This window comes from Tenrec ecaudatus, chromosome 14, assembly GCF_050624435.1.
Source record: "Tenrec ecaudatus isolate mTenEca1 chromosome 14, mTenEca1.hap1, whole genome shotgun sequence".
In the NCBI taxonomy this organism is placed as follows: Eukaryota; Metazoa; Chordata; class Mammalia; order Afrosoricida; family Tenrecidae; genus Tenrec; species Tenrec ecaudatus.
Genome location: NC_134543.1, coordinates 51,853,674 through 51,859,813, shown reverse-complemented (window position 1 = coordinate 51,859,813; position 6,140 = coordinate 51,853,674).

Here is a 6,140-nt window from a genome sequence, read left to right as displayed (position 1 = left end):
TACTAAACCAGGAGACTGCTATTTACAAATAAAGGCATTGTCTATCTCCCTAGACGCTGGGAGTACCTCAAGCACACAGCTTCGGCAGTGACCTTTCCTTAGCCGTTGCCATACCCTTCTCAGAATAGCCCACAACCTTCCATGATGCTGGGGCATAAAGCAAGGCCTGGCCTTGTCAAGCGAATTCAGGACAACTCTGGAAGGGTCATTCTGCCTTAAGAGCTCCTAAGGCTTCTAAAGTGTTCATGGGCTACACAGCATTTCAACCTCTCTCGCTGCCTGGTCTGGCTGCCTTCCTTTTGCTTTCATCGTTTTCTGGTCCACAGGTAGGAGTCTCAAACGTACCCTTTCGAATCGTCTCCTGCATGTTCATTTTCATCCCAGAATCTGCTTCTCAGGGTTCCCTGCTTCATTTCTCTGCCTTGACTGTCATTCCCAATATGAATTGTCCAAGCCAGCAGTAATCTCCCTCAAAATTACTCCTGAAGGTCTCTGCCCAGTGTTGAAAGCAAGATGGGCAACGAATGAGAAAGCAAACAGGCACCAGGGACCCAGACCCGGGGGAGGTCAACTACGAAGGGGCAGAGTTGGGAGCAAGTTGGACTAAAGAGATAGGAAACCAGGCTGTTATTGACAATACTTGAAAGGAAAATGACTAATAGAAGTGGTAGGGCAATTTTTCTATAGCACACTAACTTATCAAATCTATAGGCTGGTGGCATCTTATTCAGATAGATACTCTGACCTGTGGTCAAAGTATTAATGTTAAGCGCCTATTTCTTGCCTTTTTGCCTTATTTTCTCCTCCGCTTGTTAACTTTTAACAAGTCCACTGGATTCAGAACAACTATAGAACGTCTTCACTGTACTCAAAGAATTCTGTGCCTGTCTGAAAATCTGATGAAATGAAATGTCTGAGTTCAAGTTATGCACGTTCCAATTCCGACATTCCAGGGGCTCGGGATATATTTGAGTGAGCCCCCTTTAGTTGATATCGTGGATGTTGTACTTTCAGAGTTGACTGCTAGGTAGATGTCACAGGTCCCTTTAATCTCCTGGAGAGTGACATAACAGAGATTATGTCTGACCTGGTAAGGCATATAGTGGAGGGCCAGGCTTTCCTATGTTCCTCCCAAATGGATGGGAGGCATTTAGTTATAGCGGGCTCTAGGGAACTGGGAAAATAGAGCCCTGAAAGCCAGCCCTTTGTCTGAGGATGATAGGACTTGTTTCTGGGTAGAATGGATGATCAGTTCTATTTTTAGGATAATGGGGGTCGAGTTGAGTGAAGGATTTAGATAGATTCTTCCCAGTAAGGCCACTGTTTGGCTGGTCCACGGTCACAGTTAGCAGGCTGTTTCTAATCTTTGCTTCTACCCTGTGAGGTTTAGCCTCATGTTCAGCTTCTTGGTGTGTTTTCTAATGATATTTAGACTGTCTTGCTCTGGCGCTGCTATTGACCCAAACGCTCCACGACCTGACAGCTCTGGTGCTCACCATGGGTAATTGGTTCCATTTCAGTATCTTAGCTCAAAGTGGCAAGTCTTTAACCGGTTCATTTCAGATTATGAATGAGTTCAATGTTTGATCAATGAACAAGAACAGGACCATCAGGTACCTCGGACCACTGCGTTAGTAAGAGCTCTGTGGGTGGAGAGAAATTTCAAAGAAGAGTGTATCAGGGTGGTGGAGGTGTGATGGAGGAGCATGGAAATGAGAAGTATATCAGCTACATATTGAGAATTTTGCCTTGTTAAGAAATCAAAGAAGAAAGATGCGCGTGAAAGCCATCATGAGATACCAGGTCACTTCCAGTAGGATGAAAAAAAGAACCAAAACAGCAATAATGAATGTCGGTGAGGCGGTGGGGAGATTGGAACTCTTGTCCATTACTGATGGGAATGAACAATGGCATAACCACGCTGAAAACCAGTGAGCCAACTCCTCAGAACTCCAAAATGAGAACTACTCTATGGCACAGCAATCACCAAACGCAATGTCCTTCCTGGAAACATGCAGATTCCATGAGACAAGTCTCACCCTTCTTCTTGCTAAGGGGCGTTCTATCTGTACGCCTCAGATTTGGTCCCTTTTCTTTGTCAATCCACGGTATGTTCTCGTCTTCATGTACATCGTACTTCAGAGGCGGCGAGTCTTTGGTTTTCCTTATTCACTGGCCGCCTTGTGCATGCACAGAGGCAATTCAAAAATACTATGGCTTACTCTTTTAAAAAAAATCCCTTTATGGGGGGCTCATACAACTCTTATCACAATCCACCCATCCATCCATTGTGTCAAGCACAGTTGTACATTTATTGCCGTCATCATTCTCAAAACATTTTCTTTCTACTTGAGCCCTTGGTGTCAGCTCCTCATTTTTATCCCCTCTCTCCCCCACCCTCACAAACCCTCGATAATTCATAAATTCTTATTATTTTTCATGTCTTAAACTGTCCGATGTCTCCCTTCACCCACTTTTCTGTTGTCCATCCTCCAGGGAATGGGTTATATGTACATTCTCCCTTTCTCCCCTACCTTCTCCTTCACCTCCTGGTATCGCTAATCTCATTATTGGTCCTGAGGGGTCTATCTGTCTTGGATTCCCTGTCCTTCCAGCTCTTATCTGAAGCAGTGTTCATCCTCTGGTCTAACTGGATTTGTAAAGTAGAATTGGGATCATGGTAGTGTGGGGGGAGGAAGGATTAAAGAACGAGAGGAAAGCTGTCTATTCATCGGTGCTACACTGCTCCTTGACTGGCTCGTGTCCTCCCTGCAACCCTCCTGTAAGGGGATGTCCCATTAACACTTCGTCTTCAATTGGCATCTTTGTTCTTTCTGAAGAGATTTTCTGAAGCAGATATGCCCAGTGAAATAGGTCTTTGGCTTCTTGACTACTGCCTCCATGAGCACTGATTATAGATCTAGTAAAGTGAAATCCTCAACAATATAGATCTTTTCTCCATTTGTCATGATGTTGCTTATTGATTCAGCTGTCAATATTTCAGTGTTCTTTATATTGAGCAGTAATCCATAAAGTCCTCTTCACTTTTAGCAAGCAACGTTGCATATTCTGCCTTTCCTAGGCTGTTATGATGCCACGTTTTTCATATAATCCATTTGTTCAGCTTATGAATTGAATCATCATAGTGAGAAGGTACAACTTGGGTAGACACCTTCCCTCACCTTCACCCACACAGCATCCCCTTGTTTTGTCCAAACAGGTTCCCTGTAAGCAAAATGAACTCACTACCATCAAGTCTGTTCTATGCCATCAAGCTCCTTGAAATATTCTCAAAATCTAATTTTTACAATATTTTCCACAATTGATTTAAATCCACAACAATCAAATGCCTTTGCATAGTCAATAAAACACAGGTTACCCTCTTTCTGATATTCTCTGTTTTCAGCTAAGATCCACCTGATAGTAGCACATCATCTGAAGACACTTCTACTCCTGCACAGATTTACAGTCACAGGAAACCACAGTGGCAGCTTTATTCTGTCTTATAGGGTCACTATGAGTCAGAAAAAACTGGATGGCACTGAGTTTTTTGGTTTTGAGTGTAGTAAAGTATGTGAGCATGTAGTGAAAATAGGGTTCATTTTCCCCATCTTAATTGTCGAATTTTCTGATAAATTACTCAAGAGAAATTATTTCATTGACAAAAGGTATACACGAGAGCACTTCCTATGATATTGCTTATGTAGCAGGGAAGGGTGGCAACCTAGCTATGCATCCGTGCAAAGAATGAAAACAAATGAGAGGCTGTGATACAACCCACATAACAGTATCCACTGGGTCATATGCCAAGGGATCTTGTTCCACTCACCTCCCTGCTCAATAGAGGTCTCAAGCAAACACACTTATCCTGCTCCTTTGACACATTCCTTCATGAAATTATTCTAAGGAAATGTAATTCTCAAGTAGAAACTCGGCACATTTAAAGATGAAGGTTGAAAAGGGTTTTATCGTTCCTTAGTGACTCAGGATAATCTGAGAGGTAGGAAATTAGGTGGAAATAGACTGTGTATAGGAACCATATGAAAATTAGTTCCTCTTTAACAATCTTTAACTATGAAAAGCAGGAACATTCTAAAATACTTTTACTCAAAGATCTACGCCCCCCCTCTTATACTAGGAAAATATTGAAGCCTCTTTCTTCCCCAATTTTTCCTATATATATTCACTTTTTCTCTGCTGCTTTAACATCTCTTGCCTAAATGGGCACAGGGATTTATTACATAAGGCAAAGCTAAAAGGCTAATTAAAGTGAATATGAACACATACTGCCTCACCTTGGCACAGTTCTGGATGTGATCAAATTCCTTCACTCACAGTGATGGGTTTCAGGAGAGGAACCTGAACAGGGTTATACTTAATACACAGCGTGACTACACTGGTCAAACAGGAAACGCAATGTCTTTTGAATCCCAATGCTGACTTATCCATCAGCTCTCACCCAATGAAGTAAGACTGCCATAATTTTTTTTTCAGAAAATGTTAGTGCATTTTCGGCTGAAAGGCTGAAGAGACTTCCCACATGGAATCGGCACTCCATGGCATGGTGTAGGGTCTCTGGTCATATGGGCTGCTCCTTCCCAAGGAAGATCCACCTCTCCCTTGAGAACACTGCAAAGTACCAGATGTTTCTCTGTAACCCCCTATTGGTTCTAATCTCCCTCAATCTTTGATCCCAGCCCCACTTGAAAGAAACCCCTCATTTAGCTCCTCCTGGGTGGTCCTCAATGGAGACTTAGTTAATTCTAACTTCTTGTACAGTCTCCCGCATGTGCTCCTATGCCTAAACTCTACCTTTTCTAATTGCTAAGAGGAAAATCGTTAATCCTTCTGATTCAGGGGAGGAGAGGAATAGCTTTAACATTGGCAACTTGATTGAAAAACTCAGAAATTGATGACTCCTCATGGTAGTTGTTTAATTTCATCCCCATTTTGCTTTCTTTATTAAAAATAGAAAAAAAGGGAAATTTATTTAAAATGTCTTTGCAAAATTCTATCCTCTTGTTATCCCTGTATTCCCAGATTCTGTTTGGATTTCACACATGCCCTCAGGAATTTTATTGCTTGTTGTTACAGATCAGCTTAATGGGTTGTAATAGAAAATATTCAATGAAACACAGAAGGGACACTGACTAATGGGAAATAGAAAAAATTCCCTCCCTCCTTTGCCATTATGTAAGAATAAACAATTTAAATTGCTACTCTCAGATGCTGAGGGTTGCCTAGGCTACGTATATCAAGTATCAGTGTGAGTTTTGGAGATTAGGTTATTCTGCATTGTGACTGGTATATATTAGTTGTTCTTGACTTCATTATCAAAAGCTAACCAAAAAAGCTAGTTTTTTTTTTTCCTAGAGAAAGAGACTTCCAATTTTTTTTAGGTCCATAAAAGAAAATTCCTTTTTAAAGTTCTGGGAATAGCAACATTTCTGGGTTCTTGGCATATTCCATTGATCTTACTTATTAATAGAGAAAAGGTCAAGGATTTTGCTTATTTGTTTTCCATAGGCACTCTAAATTTTAAAAGATTTGGAGACTTTTAAGGGACTTTTAAGAGACACTTAATTTGTTACAGATGCATTAACATATTGAATTTATGTGAAAGAGTGAAGGCCAGGCAAAGGATATTGGGTTCATTATTTATTAGTAGAGTTAGTCAAAACTTCCCTGTTTTAACCAAATGGTGGTTTGGCCCCTGTTCAAGAAGGCATCTCTTAATATTGCTGTCCCCAGCAATTAATGTACACTGAGAAGGTGGGGGTGCCTTTACTGCACTCAATCACACTTGATTTCAGACTATGTGGGTCTCTCTTACCACTGCCCAGACTGGACATGAAACTTCTGAGTAATTATCTTAAAATATGTGTGGTTCCTGCCTTCTTACCCCAAATGAAACTCATTTAGTGAGAGCTACGAAACTTTGCAGAATCTCAGCCTTGCTCCCTGTCAAGCCTCATCTCCCATCATGCCCCGAGCCGCACTACTTCTGGCAGCCTGGACTCTCACAGTGCCCGATGCACCAGGCTCCCGCCTGTCGAACGGAAATCGGTTCCTTCATGGCCACATGGTTTGCTCTTACTCAATCCCTGCGTTCTCAGGAAGGTTTGCTTTCCTAGTTGAGT